Here is an 11,334-nt window from a genome sequence, read left to right as displayed (position 1 = left end):
CCTTCACTGAGTTTTGGAGAAAGACTCAAAGGCAACTCCCTTCAAAATGGAAATTTTCCAACCTAATACCTCTCACATGGTCTAAGGCAGAGGTCAGCAATCTAAGGCCCATGGGCCGGAAGTGGCCTGTGGAGGTTGTTTGACCAGCCCCCCAATCCACCCCCAAACTGAGCCACCTGCTCTTGTGTTGCGCTAAACCAGCACAGTGCGGCGCAGGGACTTGCTTCCACGGCGCTGAAAATCTCGTATGCGCAGACGCAGGCACCGAAAAGTGTGAGGTTGCGGCCTCATCTCGCTTTACAGGCTGAGGGAGCCGGCGTTTGTCCACTCTGCAGACAGTTTTCCCGGGTCATGTGGCCAGCATGACTAAGCCACTTCTGGTGCAGCAGAACATGGACACCAGAGCAGCGCACGGAAACACTGTTGAACTTCACGCCGGAGCGGTACCAATTAATCTACTTGCACTTTTTGGCGTGCTTTCAAACTGCTAGGTTGGCAGGAGCTGGGACCGAACAACGGGAGCTCACCCCGTCGCAGGGATTCAAACCTCCAGCCTTTTGATCAGCAAGCCCAAGGCTCAGTGGTTTAGACCGCAGCACCACCCACGTCCCTAGTGATGACATAGCAGCATACAGTAGATGGCTACTGCCACACCCTCCCCCCCAAGTTTGCCAGGGATTAAACAAAAGTTTTTAAGCTCAAGTTAGTGACTGAGGGACTCCATTGGTTCTGTGCAATTTTGTCATAAGAGACCTAATCATAGCCTTTTGGAAACCATTTGCCTTCAAATCTCTTAACTTGGAGGTCTAACTGCTACAATGTCAAGGGTTTTCCCTTGGTAAATTAGACTTGTGTGCTGTACAAACCATTTTTCTCCCATCCTTTATAGTGCCCATATATATCTGGGTCTATGAAATGTGACTAATTTAGAGAAGGAATTGAGGGTGGTTCCCTCCACCCACCAGCTCCATATATTAAACTCTTGTTTGGTCTGTTTGTTTTAAACAGGTTGTGTCCCTCAATTCCTAGATTCCAATCATGAGTCTCATCCCACCAGGTTTCAGTAATACCTACCAGGTCATATTTGCCACCCTGTAATAAAAGCTCCAATTCATCTTGCTTATTTCCCATATTCTGCATTTGTGTAGAGACAACTGAAACCATAAGTCGTTCCCTCCAGCCGCTTCCTTCTTGTACTTTCTTGTCCTTTAGCAGGTTTCTGGAGCACTATCTCAGTTTCTTGTGCACCAATGAAGCTATTATCTCCAGTGCCAGGTGTTCTTCTGTCGTATAAAGCGAATGAAATAGTTACATCCCAAACATAAAAACAAATAGTTCAATATATAAAACAAATATTTAAAATTCCATATATAAAAACAGTCAAAAATAATCACAATAGAGATGCAGACTGGGAGAAAGGTCTCCAGTTAAAAGACTGGTTGAAAGAAAAGTCTTCAATAGGCACCAAAAAGGCACCTGTCTAATATTTAATCGGACAGAAATACAATAGGTAGGTGCCAGCACATTAAGACTCAATTCCTATATTGTATGGAATAGATCTCCCGATAGGATGGTAAAAGTACAGGCTCTGGAGGGCAGTGTAAACCTGACCTATTTTTTCTGTAATATTCAAACCATACAATGAGATCCCTTAAGGGACTGCAAACTTTCTTTACTGCCCAAGCACCCAATGTAGCCCTTGCTAGATCATCTGATATTTGTCCAAATCCATTAACCAGTTCACTACAAAAGCCACCATATCCTTTCCTTCCTTTTTGAATATGCTGGTGGCTATAATGATCCTGAGAATCTTCTAGCGGAATTTGCAGTGCCCTGACCACTTCCCTTCCTTTCCTTTCCTTTCCTTCCTGTTTGTTTGTTTGTTTGTTTGTTTGTTTTGTTTTGTTTTGTTTCACTTACAGTTTAATTCATTTCTAACCTCCTGGACCAAATTTCAAGCAGTGATGATTTTCAAGAACTAGGTGCTTATACAGACTTGTGCATTGTGGATAATGCAATTGTTCTTTGGAACCAAATATCACAGTAAAGTCTGGAATCCTTATAAAATCAACAGCATGTAGATCATATACCAAAAAAGAGGATTTACAATCACAGAAGCAAATAATTGTTTTGTCGCTAATTCCTTTCCCACAAAATTGTGCTTCTCACTGTTTTAGCAATCCTTTACTGAAGATAACAAGTTGGTTATGTTCACTGTTATTGTATGAAACATCACAATATATTGGGAAGGTACTATCAGTACAGGATTGGACCAGAGCAGACAGTCTGAACAGTAAACCATTTTGCATTCTTCATTCCCTAGCTTTTAAATAACTCCCCCAAAAAACACCAGTAGGGACAAATACCCGTTAACATAATCATTTAGAATACTTTAACTTACAAGGCTAAAATCTAATGAATAAATAAAATATATTGTGCAATCTAGCCCCACCCCACTGCCCCCCTCCCCCCAAAATCAGATACACGAAGAACAAAATGACCCGGAAAGCTGGCTATAGGCACCAGGTTACAAGAGTGTACATGGAAGAGTGTACATGGATCTACACTCAAGTGTGCTACAGAAAAATACCATGAATTTTACACAAAGCCAGTTGATGACTATCGTAGGCTTAAGGGCAACTACATCCTCGTTGAAACACAGTTTTAAACAAACAGTAAAAGGTTTACAAGGCATACACAGCATGTGAATCATGTACAAATGGATGCATTCAATATTTCCCCTCCCCAACAGCTTTTATTTATTAGATGAATACTTTTCTCTACTTTCAGCTTTAACTGGACTCAATACATGCACAACTCAAAAGAATTAAGGGGGGGAAATAAGGTTATTGCAAAAATAGAATTAAACTAAGAATCTTCAAGTACCTTACATGACGGCCACTCTGTACCATTCCAATTGCTTATAAAATGAAAAGTCACAGAACCCATGAAAATATCTTTAATATTTTATTGGATATAAAATAGATCATTTTAGCTGTATTTATAATAATCTCAACGTGATAATTTGAACTTTGTAAATAATGAAAACAATTAAAAATTATACCCGCATTACTTGATCTGTTTTAAGCTGATAGAAATCGGGGGGGGGGGGGGGACTATAGAAAACCACATTTAGAACAAAATCACAATTTACATTATAATAAAGGCAAATATTCTGCATAAAAAAAACCTGCAGCAATGAGTCAGATGTCAAAGCAAATTACAACTAAGCATAAATTAATTGGTTTGGTTTTAAAATATTCTGGCAAGTTTATGGATGTGTTATACCCATGTGCAAAATTCTTATTGGTTTTAGATGCCTAAAATCTTCTCTCTTTTTACCCAAGACTTAAGTGTTTCAGGCTGAGATCCAAAGCCTCATTATCTGCCTCTGCTGTGTCAGATATCTTACTATTTCATAAGGGTTTCACGTAGCTTCAGGGCATTCACCCAATCATTGGTTAAATCTTACCTTAATGGTTTAATTTGTTGGAAAAGAGCCATTATGTGTCCTTTCCCAATATAAGGTGTTGATCTATTGATGAATGTGGGAGAGAGGTTCAAAGTGAAGATAATAATTTATTTTCAATTTAAATTCAGATCAACCAGACTGAACCAAATACTGTTTGAGGTGGGGGATTGTTCAGTTTCTGGAATACTGGCATATGTTATGAAATTAAACCAAAATTAAAGCCATATTTCTTGTGGACTAATATTGTAGTTTGATTAGTTTGCAGCAAAATTTCATATTTTGAAGATTTGATAACAGTGGCTCGTCGCTGCATCAGTGTTGAAGTCAAATGTCATAAAACATCTGCATCAGACGGGTAATGGTATTTTTACGAGACCTTGCAATTGAAACATTAATGATGAAAGAATGAACTCATGCAGAGTGGTTTGTAATGCATAGACACTTAAGGGAATTCTTACATTTCAGCAAAGCTTAGCGGATAAAACTTAAGTTTTTGCTTATGTATCATTATTGGTTTACAAACAATTTTGAAAAGCACAAAGGAATGTGGGAGTGAGGAGCCCAGTGCAGCTATCTCCAGCTCCCCATGCCTCCTACAAGTAAAAGTGAGCAGGCTGTAAGCAGGTTATGTAGTGGCAGCTGGCGGTGTAATGCTCTCCTGCTCTCACCATGGTTGTATAAACAGCAGGAGCAGACAGCAGCAGAAGAAAGCAGCAGGAATCATCAGAGTGGCAAAGATGGCAGCTATGAGAAGTATATCAATCATAAGTGGAAGGCAGGGATTTATATATTTGCTTCATATTGTTGCACACTGCCCCAGTCTCCAAACATTGCGAGATTCCAGGGGTTCTTGGAATAAAGGACTCTGGAGACCGTCGTGCCTTTATGACGTATAGTTTATTTAGTTGGCAGGAGCTGGGACAGAGCAACAGGAGCTCACCCCATTGCATGGATTCGAACTGCCAACTTTCTGATCCTGCCAACCTAGCAATTCGAAAGCATGCCAGTGCAAGTACCAGTAGATAAGTATGTGCTGCTGCGGCGGGAAGGTAAACGGCTTTTCTGTGCGCTCTGGTTTCCGTCACAGTGTTTCCATTGCACCAGAAGCAGTTTAGTCCTGCTGGCCACATGACTCGCAAAACTGTCTGTGGACAAACGCCGGCTCCCTCAGTCTGAAAGCAAGATGAGCACCGCAACCCCATAGTCAGCCTTGACTGGGCTTAATGGTCCAGGGGTCCTTTACCTTTTACCTTTACATTTATGATTTATTTACACATGTATACAACCTTGGTCTATGATGGAGACGCTCACAGCATCAACACCCCAGATGGTCTTGCCTCTCTCACAGTCACAGCATTGGAATCAAGCAGAAATCAAGTATGGCTCTCACCCTCCAGCTTCTGCCTGCTCCTGGCCCACCTCTCAGCTCACACACATTCTGGCTTTTGTCTTCTTCACTTACCAGCCAGGTGAGGGACAGGAGCCCACCCTCAGGCACAGAGCAGCTCTCTTTGTTATACCAATGACCATGCTTAGGTGGTAACTAAGTGCTTGAGACTAATTCAACAATGGAATCCCCCATTAGATGTTAACCCTTGATGGATCGTGTACCCTAGGAATCAGAAGAGACTCATGCATCATGCAGACTAACCTACCAAACTCAAAACAATATATTTATATACCTCAAGACAATCTCTAAGCAGTTGACAAAAACAACACGATACATACATATGTTTTTTCACATGCACTGTATATATTCCTGGAGACAGGTTGTATATCTACAGCAATGACCAGAAGAAGAATGGCTTCTGGGAGGAGCACAGAAAGAAGAAGCACCGTGGTACACCTGCACCGCACAACCAGAGACCTTCATCTGTCTCTACAGCCACAGCAGGCACTGTAATTCTTCAACGGTTTGACTTCACCCTCAAAGGCGTAAGACAGACAGGTGCCAGCACACAATATACACATACAAACTACAGTAAGCCTGGTTGCCATACTGTTCTTTCTGCTTTTCTCTCAAGCAAGCTAAATGCCTTTTCTGCAGCAACAAAGGGAATCCCTAAGAAATGGAGGTGGTGGTGGATGTCAAAAGGTGAGCAACTTGACCACAGGTTGTGGTTAGAGGCCAGCAGCTGCCTCCTATACCTGCAAACCAAAAAGGGTTATTCACCTTTGCTCACCAATCCTGATGTAAGGCTTTGCTTTTCAGTCCTGTCTGCTGACTCCTGGGTCTTGCCCTCAGTTCTGATTTTCAGCTTGCCCGTTGGTTCCAATTCCTCTTTCTTCCTTAACTCTGACACCTGATTTTTTCTCAGCTCTGATTGCCCATGTTGTTGCTTGAATACAGTCTCCTAGCTCCTGGATGATCCAGATGCCTATAGCTTAGCCTTAACACTAGGGGTGAGGGACATGAAGCTTCATTCTATCCCAGTGCAGTCAGCCTGGAATGGATGCAGACTGGCAATACTGTGAAGGAGGGGATGCAGTAAATCTTTAAAATACTGGTAATATCCAGCTAGAATGACACAATTACGTTCCACTGAAAGAATGCCTACAAAAATATAGTCATTTTGATAGGGTATCAGAGACGAATGCCACTGGTTTCATGAGGCCCCTTTGGGGGCTGCTTGAAGAGCTGGATTTTTTCATCTAGCCTGGTGTATGCCAGGGAAACCCTGAGAAAACAAGAAATAGGAAAGTATGATGTCATTTTGCCATTTGCCCAAATGGGATACAAGAAAAAGCCAAGGGCCTTTCAAAAACAAACAAATGGCTCTTTTGTACTGTGAATAAGAGGTCAAAGTGGCTTGAGAACAGTTGTCTAAGTGTTTTTATAAAAAAACACTACCCCACATTCAACAAATAAAAACCTATTGGGGACTCTGAGATGCTCCTCTTCTTCAAATTACTACCGAGTAAAATAATTTTTTTAAAAAATTATTAAAATTGGTAACTGATATTAAGCTAGTGAAATAAAAAACATTAAGGTCTTATGTATATAATAAAGGTTAATAAATGTACCAAGCAAACACGTACATAAATATATAAACCACATGTCTGAAGCTGCACAGGAGAACAGCCATGAAGCCATTTTGACTCCCAAACTGACCAGGTGTTTTCTTTGCAAAGTCAAATGGAAAAGCCTCCCCATTGTCTTTTCCTTCACAAATCCTGTCTTAAGGGTATGTCTGTGTATGAATAGGGTGAGCCTGTGACTTGGCTCAGGAACTAAGTACTTATCATTACAAAAGACTGGCCAGGCTCCCCAGGGTATCAATCCAGTAAGCATTAACAGGTAACTTGCCAGACAGGAGGTAAACAACCCACTCAGATTATGAGGTAAACAACCCACTCAGATTTCTGCTTTAGCCCGCCCTTTCTGTGATGTAGGTATGATGTGTCTGGGGGGTGGTCTTAAGCTACACCCCTTCTGTGATGTATGTATGATATTTCTGGGAGTGGTCTTGGACTCCACCTTAAATTGGTGGGCAATTTAAAATGTCTATATAAGGGCGGACACACCTTGGTTCTGGGTCCTCCTCTTTCTCCTGTGTGTGAAGGGGACAACCTGTTGCAACAGTTAATAAGGATCAGGCTTACTAGCTGCTTTGCTTCTCAGTATTCTCTGGTTGGCCTCTGTTCTTTCCTCCGACCGATGGAGAACCTACAAAGGACTCTATAAGGGCTCTTGTGTCCCCCATAAGGGAATAAGGGCAGATTTTCGTTTATTACACTAGTGTTGGGAAAGATTGAGGGCACAAGAAAGGGAGGACAGAGGACAAGATGGTTGGACAGTGTTCTCGAAGCTACCAGCATGAGTTTGACCAAAGTGCGGGAGGCAGTGGAAGATAGGAGTGCCTGGCATGCTCTGGTCCATGGGGTCACGAAGAGTCGGACACAACTAAATGACCAAACAACAACAAAAAACTTTTTTCTACAGTCCTTCCTTCCTTCCTTCCTTCCTTCCTTCCTTCCTTCCTTCCTTCCTTCTTTCCTTCCTTCTGATATAAGAATTAGAGATCCAGGGTGTATCTTTTTTATTTTAAAAATGTTCCAATATTAATTGTATTGAACCTTTGGCTAGGATGTATTAGGCTTGCATTTGTGTGGCTGGATTTTACGACTCTTACGCGGTATTGCTTTCCTATCTGACCCTGAAAGTGGCATAAATGGTCATTCAGGATAGTTTGCTATGTCTGTTTTGAGCTGGCACCAGGGTGAAATCTATCATCTCCAGAGGTTCCAAGGAACAGATAGGGACATCTGGAATGTCAACAACCCTGTCAAAGGCCTGGTTGCTAAGGAAACAGTGATAAAAAAGACATTTGAGACCCAAATGGCCTGAGGCAGTTAGGGGCATTCCAAGGTAATTGTGGGGGTGGAGTTACCAGTATGGAGCCATGCATGTTTTGCTTCTCATGACCTGTAACCTTTATTGATGTATGTAGAAGAATGTTTGATGTTTTATGACTCTGTGTGTGCTGTATTTGAAATTAAAAGCCCATGTAAGCTTTGCTACAGATTTGCTCTGGACAGTTTTTCTAACTAGGTCTGCTGAGCAACTGGACGGCAAGACCATCCTGTTGCAATAAACTGGGTCCCTAACTGGATCTGCTGATGCTTCTAATTCTATTGGTTCCATATTTTATTGAAAAGCTGTTCCCTCACCTGGGTAACAAACAGGAGGTATAGAAATAAATTCTTTCCTTCCTTCCTGTGATAGATTTCATATTGCTATAAATTTAAGGAGGGGACCTCTAAACTCTAGAAATGAATAAATACTAGGATTTTGATTAATTGAGATATGGATTAAAGTACAAACTGCATAGCTGTGCCATATGGAATTCCTGGGCCATCTTATGCAAACCAACCTGGTTGGCTTAGTAAAGAGCAAACCTGTTAACATGACAAAAACAGTATGTATATTTGTGCCAACCCCTGCAGTGCTTCTCCTCTTGTATCAAAAGAATTAAGTACAGGCCCAGTATTGAAGATTGTCTTTGCTGGGGACCTGCTAAATGTCTATAGCTGCTGAGGTTCCATCTCTTCTTCTCTACCACCTTGACCACCAGCTCCTTCTTTGGTTGGTTGGTTGGTTGGTTGGTTGGTTGGCTAGTTGCTTCCTCTTTATCTGGGCCCAACAAACTGGCAAACAAGAGCAGCAGTCATTGCTGCTACCACTTCTGATCTCACCATTCACCCATGCACTCTCTCTCTTCACTCTGAATTGTGCTGCATGGTCCTTTTACATAGCATGTGCCTTTTATAGTGGGTGCAACCTAATGTACACTTAAGTGACATGTGGCACAATTCTAAGCATGTTTAACTCAGAAGGAACATTATACCGAGTTAGACCATTTGTCCATATGGCTTAATATCATTGACACGGGCAGCATGTTTCCAGGATTTCAGACGGCCATTCCTTCCCAGGCCTATCTAGACACTCCAGTACTGAACCTGGGACCTTTTGCATGCTAGCATCTGCTCTACCACTGAGCTTCAGCCCTTGCCCTGAATCAATCATACTTCAGTGGGCTCCCATCTTTAATAAACATCCATAAGAACTTCTGGAATCAGAAGGATCCTTTTATATGTTAAAAATTATACTTTTCAGGTTTATAGGTAAAGGTACCCCTGCCTGTACAGGCCAGTCGTGTCCGACTCTAGGGTTGTGCGCACATCTCACTTAAGAGGCCAGGGGCCAGCGCTGTCTGGAGACACTTCCGGGTCACGTGGCCAGTGTGACAAAGCTGCATCTGGCGAGCCAGCGCAGCACACGGAAACGCCATTTACCTTCCCGTCAGTAAGCGGTCCCTATTTATTTACTTGCACCCAGGGGTGCTTTCGAACTGCTAGGTTGGCAGGCGCTGGGACCGAGCAACGGGAGCGCACCCCGCCGCGGGGATTCGAACCGTCGATTGGCAAGTCCTAGGCACTGAGGCTTTTACCCACAGCGCCACCCGCGTCCTTTCAGGTTTATAAATTTCACTGATTTTACAATCCTTTTGACATTTCAAAACTTGACTTCCTCCCCCCCTTTCTATGGTTCCTTAAATTTATTTTTAATATCTTATGCATATCCAAATTAACTTAATTTGCTCATTTACTCATCAAATATATACTGTTATGAAACTGCAAGTTATTACAATAATCCTGCCAATGTTCTTATCTGTTTACAATTTATCTGTAAATATTCAATAAACCATTTCCATTCTTTTATAAAAAGTTTGTTATCTTGATTTCTTATTTTTCCTTTAAGTTTTGCCATTTCTGCATATTCCATAAGTTTTTGTATCCATTCTTCCTTTGCTGGGACTTCTGCTTCTTTCCATTTTGGGGCAAGTAACACTTTTGCCGCTGTAGTAGTATACATGAATAAGTTTTAACACAGTTTTGGTAGTTGTGTCCCTATAATTCCCAAAAGAAAAGCTTCAGGTTTTTTTTTAAAAAAGCAAACGTTATTTTAAACACCCTTTTCATTTCATTATATATCATTTCGGAATAAGATGAATCCTTGAGGCAAATGTCAGGGGATGGCTAGGTTAACCTGTTCAGCTAAAACCCACCAAGAGAATTCTGGCACTTGGATGACCGACTGTTTTATTGTGACATAAGCTATTAAGGACCAGATCTCTTTTCCTCCTGGGTATGAATCCATAGTCCCTTCCAGAAGTAACTTTGCATGATCTCGCTAGTCATGTTTGCCCTTTCTATTTACGCCCTTTATCTAGTATGGTTGTTTTGAAATACAGAGCTGTATTTCCATTTCAGTCGGTCTCACTATTTGCTCTGGATAAGGCCTCCCAACTTTTAATTTTCTTTCCTTATGGGGGTGTTGCAGTCCAGTTTTATATGTAGTTAGATTTTTGATGGACATCATTATCACTATTATTAAAAAAAATACTGCCCTTCATCTGAAGATCACAAGGTGGTTCACAAAAAAATAAATAAATCTACTTAGATTTTCCAAATCCATGGAGTGTTTCTTGAGGGGTGATTTTAGCAGTGCTTCCTTCAAGCAGGCAGGGACCACCCCCTCTTGCAAGGAGGCATTAATCACCTCCTTGGTCCAGCCAGCTGTCCCCTCCCTACTAGTTTTATCAGTCCAGAGAGGCAGAAGTTCAAAGTGCAAGTCATCTTCCTGACATAATCCTGTTTTGTTACCCACAAGGCAGCAGAAGAGGGCTGAATACAAATTCTAGTATATACATATATAGATCACAAATCTTTCCTACTGTTGAGTACCTCATGTTCCATCTTGCTGGGTGCTGACCTCAAAGAATAGCAAAACAGCTGCCATGGAAGATCAGCAATCTGACATGCCTTCTTCTCCGTTCCCAATTCTGAATAATTCCCATGTCGAAATCATTCAGTTTCAAGACATGTACCTGCTTTGACAGGCTTCTTAATGTGGCTGTGTGACATGCTTGCAAATTAGCCCAACCTCAGACTCTGGCCGTGCGTCGGTAAGTAAGCTAATATCTAGATATAGCATCTTGCTTTTCCCTTTTGCTTTCTGAGATCTTGAGCCAGAAGTGGTAAGAATTCTATATTTATGCACCCTGGTTTGTTCTTGATGTACATATTCCATGCATTAAGCTACAGGGAATAAGATGGTGTTTTCTGTATGTGTTCTGCCCGGAAAGAAACGTTAAGTACAGACCATGATTAGCCTCAGAGAATTCAAATGAAGCAGCTCTTCTCCATCTGTTTCAAGAACTATTTAAAAACCTGCATGTACTGAGAAGAAAAGAGAGAAGCCCAAACCATTGAACTTGCACCATGACCTCCTGAAGAGACCTCCATCAACGGCTAAGAGAGCTGTGTTCAAAATAGATTTTGTTTGTTTGGTTTTGGTA

General features: G+C 41.6%; 1 long non-coding RNA gene across 1 annotated transcript; it reads left to right on the top strand.

Annotated features, from left to right (window-relative positions):
* Nucleotides 1-3,728: 3,728 nt before the first annotated feature.
* Nucleotides 3,729-9,700, top strand: LOC310659001. Its single transcript, XR_014502585.1, has 2 exons — nucleotides 3,729-9,089; nucleotides 9,450-9,700. It is a non-coding gene; the product is annotated as an uncharacterized lncRNA (long non-coding RNA).
* Nucleotides 9,701-11,334: the final 1,634 nt, after the last annotated feature.

Source organism: Podarcis tiliguerta, assembly GCF_965153285.1.
Source record: "Podarcis tiliguerta genome assembly, chromosome: 10".
Lineage (NCBI taxonomy): Eukaryota > Metazoa > Chordata > Lepidosauria > Squamata > Lacertidae > Podarcis > Podarcis tiliguerta.
This window is presented reverse-complemented; position numbering and strand designations above follow the sequence as displayed.